This window comes from Mustela nivalis, assembly GCF_964662115.1.
Source record: "Mustela nivalis genome assembly, chromosome: 12".
Classification (NCBI taxonomy): domain Eukaryota; kingdom Metazoa; phylum Chordata; class Mammalia; order Carnivora; family Mustelidae; genus Mustela; species Mustela nivalis.
In genome coordinates, this window is record NC_139031.1 from 99,410,157 (window position 1) to 99,430,609 (window position 20,453).

General features: G+C 42.5%; 1 protein-coding gene across 4 annotated transcripts in view; it reads right to left on the reverse strand.

Annotated features, from left to right (window-relative positions):
* The window catches only part of HECW1 (HECT, C2 and WW domain containing E3 ubiquitin protein ligase 1), a 469,612-nt gene that overhangs the window by 424,261 nt on the left and 24,898 nt on the right, over positions 1–20,453 (reverse strand). The gene's annotated exons all lie outside the window — the stretch shown is intronic.

A 20,453-nucleotide genomic window follows, 5' to 3' on the forward strand; every position in this document is an offset into this window, starting at 1 on the left:
AGAACTTTTGTTCTTAAGGTTTTATTCATTTGTTTGAGAGTAGTAAGAGAGAGAGGGCAAGATCGAGGGAAGGGCAGAGGGTGAGGGAGAAGAAGACTCCCTTGCTGAGCAGGGAGCCCAATGTGAGGCTCAATCCCAGGACCCTGGGATCACTACCTAACCTGAAGGAAGACATTTAATGACTGAGCCACCCAGGCACCCCTCAGGCGAGACTTTTATACCAGAAACCTCAACTCTTTCTTTAGCACAGGTAATTTTTCTTCTAGATATCTTAAAATTTTTTCCTTCTATATATCTTTTTTCTCTTTTAAAAAATTTTATTTATTTATTTGACAGACAGAGATTACAAGTAGGCAGAGAGGCAGTCAGAGAGAGGACGAAGCAGGCTCCCTGCTGAGCAGAGACCCCCCACCCCCTCCATGTGGGGCTTGATCCCAGTACCCTGGGATCAGGACCTGAGCCGAAGGCAGAGGCTTTAACTCACTGAGCCATCCAGGCGCCCCCCTTTTATATATCTTTAAATGATGCTACTTCTCCACTTTCTTCAAGTTAAGAGTGAGTGAGAAGAATAAATGTATGTTGGATATGCTGTATGTTAGATCTAGCCTCTTAGTCATTTATTTTTTATAATGCCTACTTATTTACATTTTCACTCTATGTTCTGTGAAAATCCCTCGAATTAGATTCTAAATCCCCAACCCAATTCCTAGCAGTGCTTAATTGGTATTTATTGCCAGTATTGGTGGGGCTGTCAGCAAGCAAATTTTCAATTTCCTTCTTCATAGAAGCCTACTTTTTTGGCACAATATCCCCCTCAACTGTCCTTGAGATAGCTAATTGGAGTGTATTTAAATGCCTCTTCTATTTTCTATAGGATTCATTCTACTTTACGCATTTTCCCTCAACATGTCACATCTTACCCCTGTTATGGGATCTCATCTGATAGAGCAAAGTGTCTTCAGGTAGGAACATTGTTTGCCCATATTTACCAAATGAAAATATAAATCAATTGTTTTTACAAGAACAGGTTTGACTAAGCATTTTCTGTGTGCCAGGCACAGTGCTAAGTAATGTAATGTTCTCTCATATAAACCCTAAAATAATTCTGTGAGATAAACGTTATTATCCTGAGTGTCACCCAGGGGTGAAAGCACATAGGTGGCCCTACTGAGTTATGAATTCTGTCCAAATTATTGAGGTCTTTGGCCCTTCAACCCCACTTGGTCCTCCCAGCCTCTGCTTGAGACCAATGGGACATCTGTGTAGTCAGAGCTATGAGTGCCCAGAAGAAGTCTAGGAGGAACACCTGAACTGATTTTTCTTTCTCTTTTCTGTATTTGTTGTATGAGTACAGTCAGTGGAGACCTCCTTTACTTTGCCCAGATAGAAACCAGCTATAGCCCAAGCCCACTGGTTTGATTTCTTGGTCATTCTGATCTCTTTAAAATGTTGGTTCAATGATGGTACCCTTCCTTTGATGTTAAAAAAATCTGACATCAGTTGTTATCATTACTGAGCAGAGTTATGAGCACTGTAACTAAAGGCTAAGGTTCCAAAGTTACAGAACCTTGGTTCAAATCCTGCTTTACAAATTACTCTGAATTTAAGTGAGATATTTTACTTCTCTAAATATTTGCTTTTCTATAAATTAGCAATTAATAACAGGTTATTGGGCAGAATAAAGCATTTAGCGCAGTGCTTGGTTTGCAGTAAACACACTAAATGTTTGTTATCATTATTTTTTATTCTACCTCAGCAATCCTACCAGGGTATCTAAGACCACCACAATAATTTCGAATTACTTGAGTTCTAGCTTCTGTGGAGGAAAAAGAGGTATAAATAGTGGAAAAGTAAAAAACCATCATTATTGACATAACATGATGTATGAAGTCTAAAGTACTGTATTGTATATATGTTTCTACATATAAAAATGCAGAGCTCAGTTTCCACCCAGGACCTGTTGGATCAACTCTGCATTTAGACTAAGATTCCCTGATTTATGTGCTTCAAAGCTCATTTTAGCTCCGTATTTATTGATTTAACAACTGAAGACACACTTGGAGTTAGCAGCAGGGCCAGTTTACAATCTGTCTCCTGACTCCCAATTCATGTTCCTCTTCTTTCTTGATTCACTCCCAAAAGAAACCCAAGGCACACAGGCTAAAGTCAGAGCTGAATTTAATTTAAATATTTAACACTGTTTATATGAGATATATATATATATATGTATATACATATATATATATATGTGTGTGTGTGTGTGTGTGTGTGTATTTTCATCCTTTTTAAAAAATTCAAGTATAATTAACATAAAGTATTATATTAGATTCAGGTGTATAATATAGTGATCTAAGAATTCCATACATTACTGAGTGCTCATCACAATGGATGTACTCCTAATCCCCTTCACCTACTTCATCCACCCCCCCTCCCGCCTCCCCTCTGGTAGCAGCTAGTTTGTCTTCTGTACTTAAGAGTCCGCATTTTCTCTTCTGCTCATTTGTTTTATTTCTTTAGTTCCACATATGAATGAAATCATTTGGTTATTTGTCTTTCTCTGACTGCCATATTTAACTTAACATTATCCCCTCTAGGTCCATCCATGTTGTCCTGAATGGCAAGATTTCATCTTTTTTATTACTGAATAATATTCCATTGTGTATATACATCATATCTTCTTTATCCATTCATGTATTGGTTAATGCTTTAGCTGTTTCCATAACTCAGCTATACTAAGTAATGTTGCCATAAAGATAAGGGCGCATTAACTTTTTGAAACAGTGTTTTCAGAATCTATGGGTAAATACTCAGTAGTGGAATTGATGGATAATATGATGATAATTCCTTTTTTTTTTTTTTTTTTGAGAACTGTCCATGTTTCCAGAGAAGCTGCACCAATTTGCATTCCCACCAACGATGCACAAAGGTTCCTCTTTCTCCCCATCTTCACCAACACTTGTTATTTTCTGTATTTTTTTTTTTAATTTTTGCCACTCTGACAGATATGTCAAGGGATATCTCATTGTGGTTTTAATTTGACTTTCTCTGATGATGACTGATGTTGAACATCATTTCATGTGCATTGGTCATTCATATGTCTTCTTTGGAAAAATGGCTATTGAGGTCTTTTGCCCTTTTTTAATTGGATTATTATTTTGTATTATTTATTTGTTAACCTCTCTGAACTTCAGTTTCAACATGTGCAAATTGAAGGATAAGTTAACCAACTTTAATGGTGAAGAATAACAGTGAAGACAAGAGATAGTACGCGGAAAGCCCTGGTGGAATAATGGACAAAACAATGTGTGCCGTCAAGTAAGACGGGCTGAAAACTAAACAAGATTGTGCATTTAACCAAAACACAGTTTTGGAAAGAGTACTATGGCCAGCGGGCGATCCCTTCCCAGCCCAAACCCTCCTAATAATCACATCCTGAGACAGCTCCAACAAGGGCCACCACCGAGGAACTCTGGGTCAGCAGTGGGAGAGAGTCACACTTGCTTTCTGACAAAACAAAAAACAAGACACACCTGATTTTAAACTAAAGTAACTCATTGTTTTCTGAACTACTCTTTGCTTACCCTTGATATAAGTCCACAGGCAGATGTCAGCAAGCTGTGGAAACCCAAGTCATGAAGAATGTAGAACTGAGTTTTATAACCCTGCTTTTTAAAAATGCTTCTAAATATTTCTCCACACCTTTATTTCAGCTATTCTACAATAACAAAAGAAAAACTACATCATGCTTCCATTGCAAAGGAATGTGCCCTGAAAGCAAAATGAAAATCACATTTCTTCAAGCAAAGGCCAAAATGTGCTCTATGTCACTATCTCAAGGCAGAAAACAGTGTAAAACTCAGTTATTTACTCTAAAGAAAGATGTTTTAGGCTGAGGTGTTGTTAAAGCACACAAACACACACAACACACTCTTGCATGATTAAATCCCTACTGCCATTAGAAAAATCAGAACAGACACATGAAAATGCTTGCCTGGGCACTGCCTATTATTCTTTAGCTCTGACTTTGAAAGCTTAGTAAAGATTTCCTTGGAAGATAGACAACTTTAATCGCCTTTCACAGAATATTTTAAAAGTACAAAATGTCCATTGCCCACTGTGGGCCAGGGGCAAGTTGCTCAAGGCGTACACAATTGTACTAGCACATAACGCAGCCTTAAGATCGTCTTTAGAAACAATAAGGCCCCCCAAGGTGCCAAATAACCCAATTCTTAGGTCCCCATTTATGATCTCTATGATCTACTCATGTTCTTTGTCTTCATTTTCCATCTCCACATGTTCTGAATTATGAATGGTACTGTACCGGACAGTGGAAGCAGTGGAAAGCCTGCCTGCGTGCGGACATGGGGCTTGACCAGTGCCCTGCGAATGATGGCAGCTGATACACCTCCCTTGTCTTGTTTGCCGTGGTGGAGTGGGCGGACCCAAAGAAGCCTGGGCCATTACACACCCTCCATTTCTCTGCTTCAGAAACTTCTCTCTTTAAAAACATGACAACTTCCATGGACTAAATGCTGCTTTAGAATCACCAGGTGAATATACTTACAGGGGTTCAGACCAGTTGCAGTGATGGGCAACTCAGAAAGGCTCTAGGCTCTTTATATTAGGTCTATATGCAAATGTACCACTCCCCATTTCTTTACCCACTAAGCCTTCTTCGTTTGCTATTTATTAATTTAAAATGTTATACATTGTCATATAGCCAAAAATATTTTTGTGATGACTCTCATCCAAGGAGTGATTTTGCTTTCCAGGCGACATCTGGAAATGTCTGGAGAGATATTTGTCTGTTACAACTGGGCTTAAGAGGTGCTGCTACCAGTGGCAGAAGCAGGGATGCTGGTAATATCCTACAAAGCATAGGGCAGATCCCCACAAGAAAGGATTATGTGGCCCAGAACATCAACAGTGCAGAGGTAGAGAAACCCTAAACACAAAACTGGAAAATTGAATGGAAAAGGAGATCAGGACAAAGCAAAAACTGGAAGCAGGATGGTATAATTCAGTAAGAGGCAAAGATTTTGCTGTAAGTGGCCTATGGATTTGCCTCTGAGCTTCCTATCACCCAAACCAAAGACAGAAATACCATATGGTAGAAGAAAGAGTGCCCACGAGATAAAAACTAACCACCAACCACCCTGGGGAAGTTTCTGCTGGCCGACAAATCTGGTGAGAATTCTTCCTAAGGCCAGCATAAAAGAGACACAGGGTGATGGAGAGAACCACGTCTTCTACCATGAAGGCCCCAAAGAATAAATCCAAGTGTGGTTTCAGGGCAGCTAGTTCTCATAGCAGCCCATAGTGTAAGGTTGGGACAAAACCCAACACGAGAACAAGTCTACAAAGGATCCAAACTGGTAGACCCAATTCACTTCTGTTCTGTTTTGCCCTGGTGGCAACATGTAAAGAGTACTGGACAGACCATAGATTTTTCAGAAAATGTTTCATGTACTCTGTTTCTCATAGTCACACTCCAGTAACACTTGGGCAACAGAGAGTTTGAAGTTCTCTCCTGCTATTGGAACAGATAGGCTTTTCAATAAGGGACTTCCACAGAGGTATACTAAAAGCAAGCTCCCTGGCCAAAGCAAGAAGCTAGACTTCCCAAACAAGAAGACATGCATCCACTGCCTCTAGAAACTGTTCATTAAGATATAAGAAAACAAGAGGGCAAAACAAGTCTGATTTTACCAGTGACATATCTCTCAGCCGTATTAGGGGACAATATGGACTAGACTGAGCTCACACAGCTTAACCCATAATCCAATTAATCCGTATCACAAGATTCAAAGACCAAGAAAAGTTACTTAAAAAGTATAAAATGAATCCTATTGGATAGAACTAGTAATTTAGTTTGGAAAAATGTAAAACAGCTACTTGATACCATGTACCAAAAGTATAGCTTATAAATGTAAAAATTTAAATGTTAAAAAATATAACCAAGAAATAATTAAGATGATATATGTTATTTGGTCTATTTACATCATCTAGCGATCTATTCTTAGAAAGGAGAAAGTATTTTAAGGTTACCCTTCTTGCAATGCAAGAAAATAGTGAGTAAAATATTGGTAATTTCACTTAATCAAGTTTAATGCCATGGGTTTTTGAACATCAAAAATGTCATAAAACCTAGGATCCAGAGTGTAGTGCCCAATTCCATTCTCCGATAAAGAAACCAGAGCTCCTTGGAGAAATGGCTGATTCTAGGACTGAAACAGGAAAGATACAAGATGGAACCATGTGCCTTTTGCAGTACCAGGAACTAAGGAAATGCTCAAACCAAACCAAAGAGTCCTGGATGATGATAACCCACACGGTGATGGTGTATGTCAAAAGAACAAGAGTCAACTGAGATAGCTCCCAATGCCCAAAGCTGGAAAAATTTGAGAAATGAGATAAATAATGTATCACAGGACAATAACTTGAAACATAAAATAAATATTCACGAGTCCATGTCGACATAAATAAATGAATGAATAAACTATTAAGTGGAGGAAAAGAGACAAATCTCCTGTGGAGAAAAATTCCAAATAATTTATGTAGGTAGGTACTCTGCCCTCAAGGAAGTAGAGCAGAGTCCTGACCCCTTAAATATGAACTGCATGTTGTGATTTCCTTCCAAAGGGCACCATGTGCGAAGTGGAGAGAGTGGAGTGGAGGAACCTGACAAACACACCTCGGACAGGCGATCAAGGTCAGCATCAACAGTGAGAAGTCCCTCAGACAGAATGTACCTTTGATACAAGGTGATGAAATGATGTTCTACCTCTATGGTCTTCCTAGTCAAAACACAGGACCCCAGGCTAATCATGAGAAGAAATTCCAACAGAAGGATGTGCTACAAACACCTGACTGGCACTCCTCAAAACAATCATCAAAAACAAGAAGCGTCGAAGAAGCTGTTACAGCCAAGAGAAGCCAAGATGACCAAATGTAAATAGCTATCCTGGGGGGATTCCTGTAACATAAAAGGGATGTTAGGAAATCTGGAAGTATGGCCTTTAGTTAATAACATATAAATACTGGCTTATTAATTGTAACAAATGTAACATTAATATTAGATATTAATAATAGGGACACTGTGTGTGAGGTATATAGAAATTTTCTGTAATAACTTCTCCAATTTTTTTGTAAATCTGGAACTGTTATAAAATTAAGTCTATCTTTCAAATGCCATAAGCCTTCAAAAAGTTACATGTAGAATTACCAAAGAACCCAGCCATTCCACTCCTAAATTTATACCCAAAAGACGTGAAAAGAACCAAAGACATGTTAACGGTAGTATTATTTACAATAGCCAAAAGGTGGTAGAAACAGCCCAAATGTCCATCAGCTGAAGAATGGTTAAGCAAACTTGAATACACACAATGGATCATCATTCAGCTGAAAAAAATTAAGTTCAGACATGGGCCATGACTCGGAAGAGCCTCAGAAACATTATGCTAAGTGAAAGAAGCTGGACACAAAAGGTCATATATTTAAAACAGATCACACAGGTTTATTTAGAAGGAAGATTATCTTATTAATAAAACAGTGAAAATTGGCAAGAACCTAAAGGCCCAGCCATAGGACTTTCATTAAACAAACTGGAAAGAGTCTATATCTAAAACCAGCTGAACAGTGTCAAAGTCATCTCACATTATTTGATGATGTTATCACAATAAACTGGGGAAAAATGACTTGCAGAAGATTTAAATATATGTATTATGAGTGTATATTCATATGGTGATGGGAAAAAAACCTACATTTTCTATAATGAATATGGATCTCTATATACAGAGAAAAAATTTTTAAAATAGCAAAAGGCTTAAGCAATGTTATATTATCCAGACAGATTTTTTTCACCTAGTGATGAAAAACTTACTTAAGGCCTCCTGCTTCCACATCTGAGCTCTGATCACGGAGCTGGCTTGAAATTAAGAACTAAAGGGGAAAACAATTTCGGAGTAACAGATAGCCAGTTAACGGCTTGATAAAGGAATACTGGACTTCCTTTTTTTTGTTTGTTTGTTTTTAGATTTTATTTATCAGAGAGAGGAGGGGGAGAAAGCACAGGCAGACAGAATGACAGGCAGAGGCAGAGGGAGAAGCAGACTCCCGGCTGAGCAAGGAGCCCCATGTGGGACTCGATTCCAGGACGCTGGGATCATGACCTGAGGCAAAGGCAGCTGCTTAACCAACTGAACCACCCAGGCGTCCCTGGACTTCCTTTTAAAAAACATTAGAGGCCACACTGTGGGTATGTAGCACTGGGACCCTGCCTGCTGGGTTGAGGATAGATGAAACCAACCTTCAGAGGGCACTTCCATTGGCAGAAGGTCATCACATGACCCCCACCTACTTTGTAGATTAAGTGGGTAGGTAAGGCAAAGTTATTAATACCTAACCAGAAAGAGCTGTGAGGCTTACAAAATTTAAATGAATAACTTAGCCCTTCAAATAGAAAGTTGGTGAAAATTCTTAAATTCAGAAGCATCTCCTTTGAGTCCCAAAACAGCAAGAAATAAAAAGTTAAACGGGCAACAGGATTCAGGCTGGCCCTGGCAGAGCCCCTGGTCTTAGCCAAACACTGCATCTCCCAAACGTGTGCATGCCTTCTGTTTTATTTATTTAAGTGATAGGACATTTTTAGAAAGATTTCAATTTGCTATTGGAACAATGGTCCCCTTTTCAAATTGATTTGCGTGTCCTGTTAGCAACCTGGTCCATGTTTTTTTGGGTGTGTGTGGGTGGGCGGGCAAGGATATAAGTGTGGTAAGTTCATTAATAATAGTTGTTTTCAAATTCAGAACTAGAAGATAAACCTCCAGGTGAAATCGTAAATCTCAATTTATTCAGAGATACAGGTGCAATCCCTGACTCAGGCTATAGAGGTCCTCAGAGAGCAGTGGGTTTCCCGCTGACTCACGTGCTTCCTTCTGCCTCCTCCCCCACCCCGTGCTGCACGGAGGCCACTTCACGACATCTCTGTAGAGGCAAAGAGTGGAGTTACCACTGGGTAGTAATAGTGCACAATTACTAAGACTTGCTAAGGGCACTCTGGTCCAGTCCCAGGTTAATCGTATAACACGTATGTCCTCATTTATGCCAGTAACACTCCTAGGAAATGAGCACACAATTTTTCCAGTTTCACAGATGGAGAAACCAAACCTTTCAACTTGCCCGTAGCCCACAGCTAAAAACGTCTGCGGAGTCCATTCTCTTGACCTCCACGTCAGTCCACACCACAAGATGCCCCACTCCCCTGTATGAGGTCACTGCGCAGGGCCAGGAGCTCTGAATAAAGTTTGAGGAAACCAGGGTGGAGCGAGGGAGCCGCGAAGGGGTGGATGGTCCCAAATCAGGTCACTTTGTCTTTGGATGAGTGAAAAAGTGCACATTGAGTAGGGGAGAGATTGGCGGGGAAGCAATGTCACAAGTGCTAACACAGCATCCAGGCCCCAGCAAGGGAGGGAAAGCTGCAGCGCTGGGGAGGCCAGTGAAGGAGAGGAGCCAGCCCATTCCTCACACAGCGATGGCAGCAGGAAGGACAAACTCCCCAGTGTGTGTAGGAGAGGCTCTGTGCCCTTCCGCCACCACTTTTCCTCCCTGCAGGGCAGACAGTAGAGCTGCTAAGGGCAGGGTAGCTGCAGAAAGAGGGGGCATGCAGGGCTGCGGCCTCCCTGAAGAACACCACCCCTGGTCAACAGAAACAAAGATGCCTCACTTTTCCTGTGTGATCAGCACCGGAAACAGGTGGTAGCCTTGGAAAATCCACATGATGGGGGGATCTCAGTGTTTGTGGACAGTGCTCGTTTCCAGCCTGATGACAAGGGCAGCCAGAGGATCTGTCTCAGAGCTACCCTCTCAATGTGGTGCCTCTCATCTTCATCCTGTCAGAAAGCCCCTCCTTGGGGTAGCAGGTCAGGCCAGAACTGAGGAGGTATGACACATACCAGAGAGTTTTCTGGGAATGTCAAAGTCAATGTTGAGGACAACACTGAGATATGGCAGGGGGTTTGGTTCTTCCAGATCTGGGTGGGGTTGAGGGTTTACAAGAAGGAAAGACTGAGACCCAGGGAAAACTCGATAATGAATTAGAGCCCTACATCTGAGTGCACACTGTGGAGGCATGATCCCACAGACTGCTCAGTTGCCAATGCACCCAAGAAAGCAGGCTGGGGCCAGGTGGGCCGTGGGGCAGGTATGACGAGATCTTGGCTAAAAACACTGCATGACATCCTGAAATCCTGCCTCGACCTGGAGATTCATACCCATTGATCTAAGCGTGAAGGATGTGGTAGTTTGTCTCTTAGGCTAAGAACGATGTGCGGCAAGGTGTTTGAGCAAGTCCTCCATAGTCCTCAGTGGGGAGAATGAGGTCACTCCATGTGCCAGGCTTTTGGGGACAGAACCAAAGCCTCCTTCTCCCCCAAGGGCATGCATACTGTCTTAGCCAGGAGTATGCCCAGACTGAGGAATTATAAGGGAGAAAGTACACATCCAAGTGGACAGATAGAATAAATGGTGGTGGACTATGTAAAACAGGAGCTCCTGGTGCCTCCAAGTCTTTTAAAAATTGGGGCAATGACAGAGGCAACTCATTCTGTTCTAGATGTGACTAGGAGGTAGAACCTGGAGCAGCTTATCCCAGACTACAGCCAACCAAAGGACTCTGGTCAAGTCTTTTTTTTCCCCTCCCCTTAAAGTATATACTTTTATTAAACTGCCTCACTGTCTCAGCCAATGCCCAGGGAGAACAAAGGTCTTCACACATTGAAAGTTTGGTGGCAAAAAAGGGGGTCATTATGACTGACCACTCAAAATAGTCCTAGCCACAGCAAACAGACAAAAAGAAATAAAAGGCATCCAGATCAGCAAGGAAGTCAAACTTTCACTATCTGCAGATGACATGCTGGTCTACATAGAAAATCCAAGACTCCACCAAAAAATTGCTAGAACTGATATATAAATTCAGTAAAGTTGTAGGATACAAAATGAATGTACAGAAATCTGTTGTATTTCTTTATACCAATAAGGAAGCAGCAGTAATAGAAATCAAGGAATCTATCCCATTTACAGTTGCACCAAAAATGGTAAGATACCTAGGAATAAACCTAGCCAAAGAGGTAAAAGATCTGTACTCTGAAAACTATAAAACATTAATGGAAGAAACTGAAGAGGATACAAAGAAATGGAAAGACATTCCATGCTCATGTGTTAGAAGAACAAACATTGTTAATGCAAACCCTATCAAAATATCAACAGCATTTTTCACAGAGTGTGAAGAAACCATCCTAAAATTTGTATGGGGCCACAAAAAAAACCCAAATAGTCAAAGTGACTTGAAAACAAAAAGCAAAGATGGATGCATCACGGTTTGACTTCAGGTTACATTAAAAAGCTGTAGGGATCAAGACAGAATGATACTGGCACAAAAAGACCCAGAGATCAATGGGACAGAAAAGGAAAGTCAGAAATGAACCCTTAACTGTATGGTCAATTAATCTCTGACAAAGCAGGAAAGAATATCCAATGAGGAAAAAAGCAGCCTCTGCAACAAATGGTGTTGGGAAAATTGGATGACAATGTGCAAAAAATTAAACTGGACCACTTTCTTATACCAAACAAAAAAATAAATTAAAAATGGATCAAAGAGCTAAAAGTAAGACAAGAAATCATTAAAATCCTAGAGGAGGACACAAGCAGTAACCTCTTTAACACTAGCCACAGCACCTTCTTTCTAGATACGTTTCCTGAGGCAAGGGAACCAAAAACAAAAATAAACTATTGGGACTTCATCCAAAAAAAAAAAAGAAAAGAAAAAAGCTGAACAGTGAAAGGAACAACCAACAGAACTAAAAGTCAGCCCATGGACCAGGAGAAAACAATTGCAAATGACATATCTGATAAAGGATTATTTTCTAAAATAGATAAAGAACTTTAAAAACTCACACAAAAAATATAATCTAACTAAAAAATGGGGAGAAGACGTGAATAGACTTTTTTCCCCTAGAAGACATACAGATGGCCAACAGATATGTGAAATGATGTTCAACATCACTCATTGTCAGGCAAATACAGATCAAAACTACAATGAGATATCACCTCATACCTCTCAGAATGGCTAAAATTAACAACAGAAGAAAGCACATGCTGGTGAGGATGTGGAGAAAAGGGAACCCTCTTACACTGTTGGTGGGAATGCAAACTGGGGTAGCCACTCTGGAAAACAGTATGGAGTTTCCTCAAACAGTGAAAAATAGAACTACTCTATAATCCAGCAACTGTACTATTTGGCATTTACCCAAAAAATACAAAAACACTGATTTGAAGAGATACATGCATCCTGTGTTTATAGCAGCATTATCTACAATAGCCAAATTATGGAAACAACCAAATATCCAACAAGTGACAAATGGATAAAGAAGATGTGGTATACATATGCAATGGAATATTACTCAGCCATTAAAAAGGATGAAATCTTGCTGTTTGCAATGATACTGATAGAGCTAAAAGCATTATGTTAAGTGAATTAAATCTCTCAGAGAAAGACAAATACCATATGCGTTCACTCATGTGTGGAATTTAAGAAACAAGTGAGCAAATGGAAAAAGGTGGGGGCAAACCAAGAAACAGACTCTTAAGTGTAGAAAACAAACTAATGGTTACCAGAGGAGAGGTGGGGGGTGGTTAAAAGGTGAAGAGGGTTAAGGAGTGCACTTGTGATGAGCACCATGAGATGTGTGGAGTAGGTCAATCACTAAACTGGGCACCTGAAACTAACATTACACTGTATGTTAACCAACTGGAATTTAAATAAAAACTTCAAAAAAAGATGGTAGCTGAAAAAATTTTAAAAAATAGGTATTCAATTGGGAAAAAAAAAAAAAAGAACAAGCATTCGGGCAGAAAATGAAAAAAAATAGACTACATAATTTCTATAAAAGCAATGCTATCACCCTCTCCTGAGTGGACTAGGCGAGGTCTGAGCCATTCTCCTTAGGGAGATGTGGGGAGGTGTTTGGGAAGGCGTGCATCTTCCTGGAACAATGCATCTCATGATGTTTGGAATGACTCAAAAAAAAAAGTATACAATCCAAACACTCAAGTCACACTGCAGAACTTTGGGGAATAGAATTCCAACTGACTACTGTCACCTTCACCATTCCAGTTTTTAAAAATCCTGAGTCAAGCAGCAAAAAATAAATTCAGCCATGACAATGTCATCTCATTTTCTGCACGAGTGAGGGTTTGTCAAGAAAGAAGGTAACACGCTCTGTCTGCCCGGAAGCACTTGGTGGGGGGTAAGGTGGAGGGGCTGGACTTGTGGTTCTCCGGCTTGCTTGATCCACATCTACCAGAAGGTGGCAGGGAGGCCAGAATGGAACCACCGATCCACAGAGATGCTTGTAGTCAGCATGATGATCTCAGCCTTGATCATGCTGGAAGTCAGTGAGGAGCTCCCTCTTCAGCCTATTGGCAAAGCCTTGGTAAAGGTGGTCCCACCAGATAGCACTGCATTGGTATAAGTGCCACATGTTGTGGACAGTCACACTTCACACTGGAGTTGCAGTTAGTTTCATGAATGTCTCAGGATGCCATGCCCAGGAAAGAAGGCTAGAAGAACCCTAGGGCAGCAGAACATCTTGTCACCAGTGGTGAGAAGTTGACCTCCTCAGGCTCATAGCTCTTCTCCAAGGGGAGCTGGAGCTTGCTAGCCATCCCCTGCTCCAAGTCCAGGGCAAAACTGCAGGGCTTCTCCTTGAGGCTTCATACAGTTTCCTGCCTGGCATGGTGGTAAAGCTCCATGAGGATCTTCCACGGCAATCTGTCAGGTCCCAGACAGCTGGGTCCACACACAGGGTGGCATGCCTACACGGATGGGCTCAGGGTGAGTGAGTGCATTGCTGGAGTCCATCACATGCCTGCAGTATGGCCAGAAGGGTAAAGGACAGCATGACTAGCTAGGGTGCTAGAGGTCGTGAATGTGATCTGGGTGGTATTCTCCTGGCCTTAGGTTCGGGGGGTGGGTCTCAGTCAGCTCATAGGGTGCTCGCTCCTCAGAGGCCACATGCAACTTTCTACAGAATGTGGTGCTAGATCTCTTCCATCATCCCAGCTGATGACAATGCCATGTTTGGTGGGGTACTTCAGGCTCAGAGGTCCCCTCTTGTTAATGCACCTGGACTGGATCCTGATGGAAAAACCAAGTGGCACTCGGAGAACTTGGAGGATTGGAGGTTTACCACACACAGGAAACAGGGTAGGAAAGAAGAACCCAGACAGGCTTTGAGACAGGGACTGGAATTCCTTTGCTGGTTTGGTCGGCGATCTTACAGTACAGTTTTTCCTTTTCATTCCCCTCTTTGATGCCCCTTCAAACACCTAGTTTAGAAGGCATCATTATCATCTACTACAGGCCTACAAGGCTAGTATCTGAGCGGTGGCTCACCTGGTAACAGTGTTTTCTATAAACTTAGTAATCCATCCTAAGGGTCCTAAGGTTGCCCAATATGCAATAAGTTTCTGGGAGAAATTCCAATCAGAAAGGGCAGCAACATAAAGTCTGACTCCTGAGGTGAAGGATATCACATCAATGATAGCCAGGGACCATGGCGAACAGATGTCCATCAGTTAGTGGGGTCTCACTGAAGGTGGTTTTGTAGGTTCTGGTTGGGCTTTCCACTGTTATGATTCCTCCTCCAACTGGTGAGCCTTCTTTACTCTGGAATGTTGGATCCAGGGAGTGATAGCTCCAACTCTAACAGCAGTGGGACTTGCCAGTATCACTGGATGGGGGCCTGTCAGGTGGGTTGGAAAAGCTCTTTTTTAAATCTTTTACAAATATCATGTCCCCTAGTGGTTGTGGATGAGCCCAGTTACCCATGGGGATTGGGATCCTTTCTAAAGCTTCTCGGGAGATGCACCTTAGAGTTTTACCTGGTGCTTGGAGGTGTTGGGATATGTCTAAGTCTCCAGTATGTTCAAGGTCTCCTCTAAGCCTGCTTATTATGAGAGATGGCCTTCCATAGAGCCTTTGAGGTGAATTATAGCTACAGGAATTTTTAAATCCAATTTGACTAAAATAAACAAGATCAATGACCTCCCATATTTATGCTCTACAGAAGTAGATGTTCAGCTCCAAGGATGAGGATAGCTGGGTTTAAAGTCTGACAGGATTTAGGTATTATTTTTTAAAGCATTGCCTGGTTTTAATAAATCTGCCTCCCATCATCTACTGGGGGCCGCTGGTCTCTTGTCTAGCTTAGGTAAACATTATTCAAAGATAACCAGAACTAGAATTTAACATCCACAAAGTTATGTTATTGAAACATAATTTTTCTCTATAATAACCTTCATTTCCAGAGATAGCCAAATAAGACTAATTTGTGTGAAAAACAAGTCCAGATTTAGCAAACAGCATAATTATTTACATAAGCTCAGCGAGAATGATTGATCATATAGATCTTTTAGAATCCACTTTGCTGGAACTTTTATAAGGAATCTCTAGGTTGAACTTCTAGTAGCCTCTCCAGGCCAGAAGCCCAGCCAATTACTTGCCATCAGACACGCCTGCAATGTCTGTAGATTTGGGAGAATTCCTCTTCCTGAGGTCCCCAGAGTATTCTGAGGTTCCTGTACCTGCCAGGAAGTGACATTCTTTACTCACCTGGTGAGGCTGCTGGGAACTCTGTAAGGAAGGTATCAGGCCAACAGTTCCAAGGGCTCCAGGTTTCATAAAGTCAACCTTAGTTCCTTTAACCTGTCTGGTCATATCTGAGTTTACATGTGTCTTTCTCAAATATACATTCTAGTCAAAACCTTGATAAAATAGCCAATTGTTTCCAATAGTGTCCAACAATGTTACAAGAAGAACAGATTCTTACTGAACTTATGCAAATGACTATGATTGCCACGGAAGAAAGAATACATACTGAGACCTCTGAATGTTAGAGGGTTCAGATAGAAAAGTTGAATGCTTCAATTTGTTCACAAATGAATACTTAAAGTTTTTCTTAGTTAGTCCCAGAAATTCTTATTCATTTCAGTTTTGATCTTGAAGATATTGAATACCTGTTTTTGTCCTACAAGTCCTTTACATTAACTTTCTTGAAGATGAAACTCATTTTGTAAGACAGTAAGAACAACTGTAAATGACAAAAACTCAGAAACAGACACTGCCAATGGTACAACACAAGAGTTCACCATGATACAACTGACAAGGAAGCTTAGTTATTCTGTGACCCGCAATACTCCAATAGCCAGAACACTGAGCGATTATCTTGTTTAGTATATTAAAACTTTAGGAACTGAAAAAAACAAAAACAAACAACTTTAGGAACTACACATTACCTCCAGAGTAGTTAACAAGACCCTTCCAAATGTTACCAAGGGTTATCATTTGTTTAACAGTACTTCTGGAGTGACTTAGCCTACCAAATAAAAGGCCTAATAAGTTAAGAAGACTTCATTTACAACTTAAATCTTGGGAAGTTTGTTAAAACCTTAGAAAGTTTTAAAGCACAGGCCTAAATAGGATTAGGGATGGTAAAGACCTGATAAGGCCAACACACAGAAACTGGTTTTTCTGGGCAGGCAGAGAGAAAACAGCTATTTGCATTTTCTCATCAAGAGCAGAGCAACAACTGGAGAATACTTTGTCTTTTTGAACTGAGAGAAAGCAGACTTTCAATCTTATACCAGTGAACTTTAAAATCCATTCATTTCCATCTTGGCCCATCCCGACCACATCTAAAATTCTGTTCCAAAATTTTCCCTCCATAAACCTTCTACAACTTTCCTTTATGTTCAGCTTTTGTCCCAAGCCATTTCTTTCTAAACAACCATCTCATTTAGGACTAAATAACCTTCTTTTACCTTCGACAAAAATGCATTCCCATTCCTATCTTTCTTACATATTTCTTACTTTTCCACATACACAGTTGTTTTCCTTATTTCCATCAGTCTTAGTTACAGTTAGCAGAATGTTTCATCTTTAGAAACCTTAGTCTCTAGTAAAGACTAAGGAGTAACCCACTGTGAACTGTTACACCAGAATTCTTTAGAGGGCAAATTTATGAATCAGTTAAGCACTAAACATGTTTACCAACAGATTTAAATATCCTTAGTTACTTTGTAATAAGAAGTCAAAAGCACAAACCTATGTCCAGTTATCAATGATTTAGCACTTTATCTTATTTGGAAAAGACCAAGATGTCTGACGAATTTAATTCCATTTATCATCCAAGCAAAACTTTAAGGTTTCAGGTTACCAAAGACTTTGAAATCTATCTTAATAATTACCCATGAAAACTTTGATGAGACAGACAATTAACCATCATTTTGGTCATCTTTTTGCTAACAAATTGCAACAGAGATAACACGAGGTTATTTGACTTTCAGTAAACCTTGACAGAATAAAAGATTCACGTTTACTGCTGATAACTTAAAAGACCTGTCTATCTTAAACCAACAAACTTAACTTGGTTTAAATACTGAATTATGTTCCACCTGGATCCTCCCCATGGTCTATTTTTACCTGAGATGTGTGGGGAGATCTGGAGTGGGAGGTGTTAGGTCCAGGGGAAGCTCTTCTTGCTCCTTGACAGTGAAGGGAGAAGGAGCCACGGTGCCTGAGATACCGAAGCCAGTGATGCAGGCCACACCCAAGGTGGTGCAGAAAGGGATAGGGGGGAAGGGGAGAGAGAAGAGACAAAGTGTTGCCAGAGCGCAGAGAAAGGGTTCCCTGGTCAGGAGCTCATCTGCTCCAACAGAGGAGCAGACACCATGTTTTCCTGCCAACAAGGGGGGAGGGCATAGACAGTCCTTGTTGGAAATAAAGGGAGTTTTGGCAGCTACTTGGTAATATTCCTTAAATTCCCTGTCATGAAGGACACCTGGGATCATGACCTGAGGGGAAGGCAGACGCTTAACCCACTGAGCCACCCAGGCGCCCCACCCCACCCTTAAACGTAAGGATGAGAGTTCTTGTCATTTTACATCTGTTTCTGTCTGGATCTAGTTTCCTGTTGGGCTGTCAGAGCTGCTAAATCCAAGATATCCCCACACACTCCACTTAGAAGCAGCAGAAGCACTGTTTTCCTGCAGCTCAGCTTTAGGTCCCCGCACTTCCTGACATCTTTGTCCAGAGCTCATCCCCGTTGCTGCCCCTGATAGGTTTTGCTTCCTTACAACCTTTGGGCTGCAAATATCCTACTTTGGTCCTTCCTATTAGCACAGAATTGGACCCATGGGGGTAGATATATGAAGCCAAGAATCAACATATGGGAATTGGTCAGGGTGTCTGGGAGTCCCAACCATAATTTTGTAAATGACCTGGACAGTGGGTAGGTCTTAGGGAATCCTGGGAGGGCCAGCTGACCCCAAAGGTGGCCCCTTCCAGTTCACATAATGTGCCTAATTTCCCAGGAGACGTTTTGACCCATGGTCTCATGAGAATCCCTTCTTACAATTTTTTGAGCATACAGTCTAAGACCCTAGGTTTTGAAGAGCTCCCACCCATGAGGAACATGGGCCACCTGGTCCATCCTGTGTGCTCCCTCCCTGGGTCACTGGTATAAAGAAAAACGAGGGTGGGTGTCCCTCCAGAGGAGAGACCAGCCAGCTGCCTGCCTGCTCACCCTCCCAGAGACCTGAGTGCCTCTTAGCCATAGTGAGTCCATATAAACCCCGGACTGGAGCCCAAAAAGGGCTCACCTTAGACCTTATGAGGTCACCCTGAAACAGTTTAGGGCCCACTCGGACTCCGTAGGCTTCTGGGGACCCTTGGGGAGTCCGCCTGACAAGCCCGGTGGAACTGCACATTCACTCCCGCGTTCACACCAGAAGATTTCCCGTTCCTGCCTTACCCCGGGGCGGGGGGTGGGGTGGGGGGTGGGCGTGGAATTCCTTTTGGAAATCCCTTCCTGTCCCCGCTTTTGGGGGGTTCCTGACCTGAAGGACCTCCCCCACCTCACGGAGTCCTTTCCCGTGAGATCTCTAAGAGGTCTCTGGGAAGGGGTCAATCTCCACTTCCACCCTCATGGGTGGGCCTGACTGGGTCCAGGGGCCCCAGGCCTCACCGGAATCCGAACTTGGGTCCAAGTCCTCACCTGCCGAGTCTCCTTTGAGTCCCGCGGGCACAGCAGGGCAGACCAGTCCGCGGTGACTGGGCGGGAGACTGCCGGAAATCAGCGAGGCGCGCCTTCTCCTTTACGACCCTCTTCCGTCAAGGCCCCGCCGGTGCCGCAAACCCGAGCCTACAAGGGGCCAGCGTAGTTGGGTTTCCGGGTCGGAAAACCAAATGTTTTGGAACCGGGACTGGGTCCTGGCGGAAGAACCAAGCGGCACTCGGAGACCTTGGTGGATCCGAGGTTTATTTAACACGGGAGGCTCAGGGAAGAGTGGTCTCCAAAGGTGTGCGCCTCCAGCACAAGCGGGGAGGGGAATTTATACCCTTCTACTTCCGCATAGTGCTTTTGGCGCAGGGGGGAACCGGGGTTGGAAAGAAGACCCTGCAAGGGCTTTGAGACAGGGTCTGGAATTCCCTTGCTGGCTTGGTCGGCCAGCTGAGAGTGCAGTTTTTCCCTTATCACTCTTACTATGGGCCTAGTATGGGCCCAGTAACCTAGCGACACATCCTTCTGGGCCACATGCACAGTCCTGCTGAGGGTGCCCCGCAAGGGGAAGGAAGAACAGCCTCAGGGCTACGACCCTCCCTGACAGATGGAGGTGGGGTCAGGACAAACCAGGACCCTCATTTCTGAGCATGAGACACACATGAAGCTAACAAGAGGATGCTGAAATTTGGGTCCTAAAAGAACCAATCTTAAGCGCAGCAGACAGATCATCCAAAAGTTGTGTTGTCAAATTTCAAATGTAAAACAAAATTGTGGAAGGCATATCTGGTGGGCAGAGAAGCTGGGCCTGTAGGGAAGGAACATGGGAGACAGCCAGGCAGCGTGGTGGTGTCACTCCTGAGCTGAAATTAAGAGGACACACTGGCTCTGTTTGTGAACAGGAGCAAGGCAGGGTGGTCTCCTCAATACGACAGCCAATCATCCTGGAGTTCACTTCCTCCAGTTTCCTTTCGAGTACGGTCATTCCCTGTAGTAGATTCTGTGTGTGAATGTATTTCTAAGAAGTCTCTATTTGGGAGAGAAAGCAGCGCTTGAGGAACATGGGAGTGTGTGTAAGATCTACGCCCGGGTTGGCAGTGGGGATGGGGGGGGGGGGGGGCGGGCGCCTGGGTGGCTCAGCTGTTAAGCAGCTGCCTTTGGCTCAGGTAAAGATCCCGGGGTCCTCTTGCTCCTGGCTCAACGGGAAACCTGTTTCTCCCTCTCCCACTCCCCCTGCTTGTGTTCCCTCTCTTGATGTTAGCAGTGTCTCTGTCAAATAAATGAATAAACCCTTAAAAAAAAAAAAATTACCCAGGAACTTGTTTTGAAATGCTG